Raw genomic sequence first — 4,553 nt, 5'->3', positions numbered from 1 at the left:
AATTGCTGCAGCGATTAACTCGTATTTTAAAAAAAAAACTATGAATAGACTTTTGACTTGTGAGTTGTGTGTGTGTTTTCGGCTTGACGTGGAAACCACGCCGTATTATATTATTCGTAAAATGATGATGTTTTTCATTGTACGCCATGCCGTCGTAAAACCATACGCCTTTGGTATATAAATGCGATTTCACGTTTACATAATAATATAAAAGTACTAAACATATGATAGATGCCACAAACCGGCATATTATGTGTACTCGGCAGAGGTTTAGTGTTTAGTTACTCTTATTTTAAGGACTCGCGACGAATCACATTATTATTATTCCTCTGTGGGATTTATTTGTATTTTATTTGCGTTTCGTCGGAATATAATACTTAATAGGTATACACTGGTTTTATCGACCCATTCTCTAGCTTTGGACAATGCGTCATTTCGTCACGATGGAAAGCAGTGTAGTCGAATTCGAGATCGTTCAAATATAATATAGTGTCTTATACATCATAATAATAAATCGATGATTTTTTTAAATACCTACACGTAAATAATCCGTAGAAGTAATTACACCGAAAAAGTATAGCGTGTCCACGGAGAAAAAAAAACTATGAACGAATAATAAGAAACACCAAATCAATACATCGTATTTAAATCAGTAATTGAACCTTAACAAGTTATTATAATGGTACGCGCGTGTGAAATTACACATTATACGTTTTTAATAAAAAGAGTGTCCGCCGCCGGTAAATTAATATAATTACATAAAAACGTACAGATTTTTATAACAAATGAAAAGAGAAAGTCTCGTCGATAGGTACGTATAATTTACAAAACTTCAATATTGATATACCTACTTTACGCACCTACCTATCTAGCTATATAATATAATATATTATACTATACTAAACAATAATTAAAACGAATATTATACGATGGTATACTAAACGATAATATATTAAGTAATATGCAGTGATACTATCATGATAGGTATATATACGTAAAAAGAGGAACCATAATATCATAACGGAGGCTCGTATACACGAATGTATATCTACAATATTATTATAATCCAAATAATAATTTCGAATTGAAACTAACCGCTAGTTGTAGTTATAATTTCTTATCCTGCACTGCAGTATAATATAAATTAAATATAATACGTACATATAATATTTCACTAACAGTCGAATGTTAATGAGGAAGTGTTGCGTCCAATAAGGGGCTACATATCACACCGTGGATTTATAATAGGGGTCAGTCATTACATGGAAAATAATATTATTCGATATAATAATAATTGGTCGACGGACCACGCGTACATACCGAATCACGTAATTTATATTATATATATATATATGTATTACGACCATTGATTATAATGGTACGACTGTTCGAGAACGCTTTGTAGGAAAATACGAAAAACGAGGAAAGAGAGAAGTCGGACAGCATAAACAGCAGAGACCGCTGACTGCAGGCAGTGGCGTAGCCAGGATTATGAAATGGGGGGTGTCTTAGGTATAGATTAAAACTAAGTTTTTACAGTTCTCGTATATAAATAAATTTAGAGTTCAGGACTTGACTTCTTGCACTAAAATTTATCAAAATATGCAGTCAAAATTCTCAAAATATGTTTAAATATAATATATTTAACATATTATGTTCTATGTAGCAATATTTTTATATTATTTTTGAAAAATCGTAAAACGTATTGAAATTTAGGTAATAAAAAACTAAAAAATAGGTAGGTATATAAATCTGATAAACCTGATAAATAAATAAATAAATAAATAAATAAATAACAACTTAATTTTTAAAAATATTGCCATACAATACTACGTTAATAAATAAGTAATAACGAATAACGTGATATGCGAACACCGTGATAAACGAACACGTACCTATACCTACTGATGTTCATATTTTCTTCGTACAATCTACAATTATAGTTTAAACACAGTTTTGTCACAAAAAGACTTATGAAATTTACATATGCGAATATAGGGCCAACTGTAGCCAAGCTCCACCAACAACTTTAACAGCTCTCCGCCCCTCCCAAACATTTACTTAAATTTTTAAGCTTATTCAATTTTATAATTGTATGGTATTAGGCTTCGGCCTCCCCAAATCTCAAAGTTATCGCCTATTGTACCTAACCAAACATAATATTTTTTAAGATATTTTTCAATGTTATATCCAATTATAATTTTTACCAAAAATTTATGTAGGTACATTTAAGTTAAAAATACACAAATATGCAAATTCAAACTTTGTATTTAATTTCGCCATTTTATAAGACAAATTTATAACTTGCAAGCAGTTCCGAACCCTATAAACAATATATTTATTAGGAGGGAAAATGTCAATGGGAGGGGTTTAAACATCCAACCCCCCCCCCCCGCGGCTACACTACTGACTGCAGGTTACAATCGAGCACGGTGACTTTTCTTTACAAATTTATTACTGTGGACGCGTGGTTTTCGGTAGAATCCAAAAGTGACCTCTTCAAAGTTCAAAGCACCACATTTTAGAATACATTTCCGATAAAGGTGATATACCATACTGTTATTCGAAAATAAAACTTTTTGAATAAACGTATGACGAAAAAAAAAAGTTCCCAGGTTAAAGATAAACACGAAAAACACTTAGGTAAAATCGAGCAACCTATATGGATACCTGTAATTGCTACAGTACATAGTCCAATGTAATGGAACTCGTATATACTCATGAATTTCTCTCAAAATCTAAATATATTTATTGGTACTATAGGTATAGGTATTACAAATATATAATTATTACCGAATTATTTTATAATACTGCAGGGGGATCCCCAAATCACGACCACCACCATTTTTCCTTAAATAATGATTTTTTTCAAATCCTAGTAATTGGAATTTTTAAATATGCGCATTCGTACTTAAAGATCATATTTTAAATTTCTTAAGATTTTTTAGTACTATCTAAAGAATGTCATGTGGCGATTCAAACTTCTATTTTAGAAATTTGTATTATCACATGTGGTCATGCGGACACTTGCAAAAATTTGAGAATATGATTTTTTTCTACGTTCAAAATTTAAATATTCTAGGAATCAGATTTTGATTAACTGCACTATTGAAGAAAAAAAAGGAGGTGAGTATGCTTGGAAAATCCCCTATATTATAGCTGAAATTTGTGAAAAATAATCTTGTAACCTGTGAATTTATAACATCTTGAAAAGCATGCGGCAGTTTATCAAATAATTTTCCAATAGTTACTATGTAGAAAACCTAATGAATGAGCTTAAATTAAATAACTGTGTTTGAAATGTAAAAAACCAAAACTGTAGAGTGTTATAGTATAAAATATTTTCTAAATACACAATTGAAAAAGAAAATGTTCAAATTATTCAAAATTTTATATTTTTTTTATAATTTTTCAAAAATAGTTTCACATTTAATCATATAATAACTTACTATAGGTTCGTTTTATTTTCTGAGCTTCGAGAAATAGAAGATATTATTTCATACTCGTATATTATTATAAGAGCCAAATCAGAGTTTTGTTTCAATGAGTATCACAGTAAAATATAAATTTCACAATTATTTGTTTGCAATTTTTTGGTATAGTTTTCTTTATACTCGTATAAGCTTAAAGAAAGCGCAGTGAAAAATTACTTCTTTAAAGTACCATATTATACACAAGATGAAAATATTTACCAACTAAAAAGCCACTAAGTACGTACACGAATCATTCTGGGGAATTCCCCCATAATACATCCGAATGAGTGCCAGCCACAATACGCGATGTATACAACGAACCGTTGTAAAACCAATACATTTGTCGAATCTAAGCAAATGAAAAATAACGACGCGCAGACGTACATAATATATATATATATATATTTTTTGTATAATATTTTATCTATGTACGTAATGTGCGGGATGTCAAATCGTCAACAAGTGTCTATTTGTCTGCGATAAGAATAAGTGTGCAGTCTCGTAGACCCGAGGAAAACGGTACTTTTGTCCTGCAGAGATCCGTCGCGGATATATTGGCTGAGTGTGTATACGTACCTATATAATATACACGGGGCAAGTGCTTTTTTTTCGGCGTATCGTCTGAACAAATCGCATCGCTCGTGTATTATGTATATATGCGTATAAGTTAGAGATCGATCGGCGACCGAGTGTTAACGACACGCGATGCTGCAGGCGAGCGTCCGGTCGTGTTTGTCAGCTAACTCACGTTTCCTTGTTATCCACACACACACACACATTAAAATATATATACGTATGTGTGTGTGTGTGTGTGTGTGAGTATAATATAACAACGAAATGAGTGACAAACGAAACGTATAATAATGACGAAATCCGTATAGTATAATAATAATGTACATACGTATCGTCTCTCTTTCCTCAGCTCTCTCACTCACACTCTCACGCTCTACGACTGTCTGTCTGTCTGCCTCCTGCCTCCCTGGCCCTGTCTCTCACCCAAGTCATCTCTATACCTATATATCCGACGTGATTCATACGTCCGATTTAATTACTGGTGGAGGGCTATTGCCACGTGTGTGT

The sequence above is a fragment of the Acyrthosiphon pisum genome, chromosome A1 (genome assembly GCF_005508785.2).
Source record: "Acyrthosiphon pisum isolate AL4f chromosome A1, pea_aphid_22Mar2018_4r6ur, whole genome shotgun sequence".
Taxonomy (NCBI): Eukaryota; Metazoa; Arthropoda; class Insecta; order Hemiptera; family Aphididae; genus Acyrthosiphon; species Acyrthosiphon pisum.
This window is presented reverse-complemented; position numbering follows the sequence as displayed.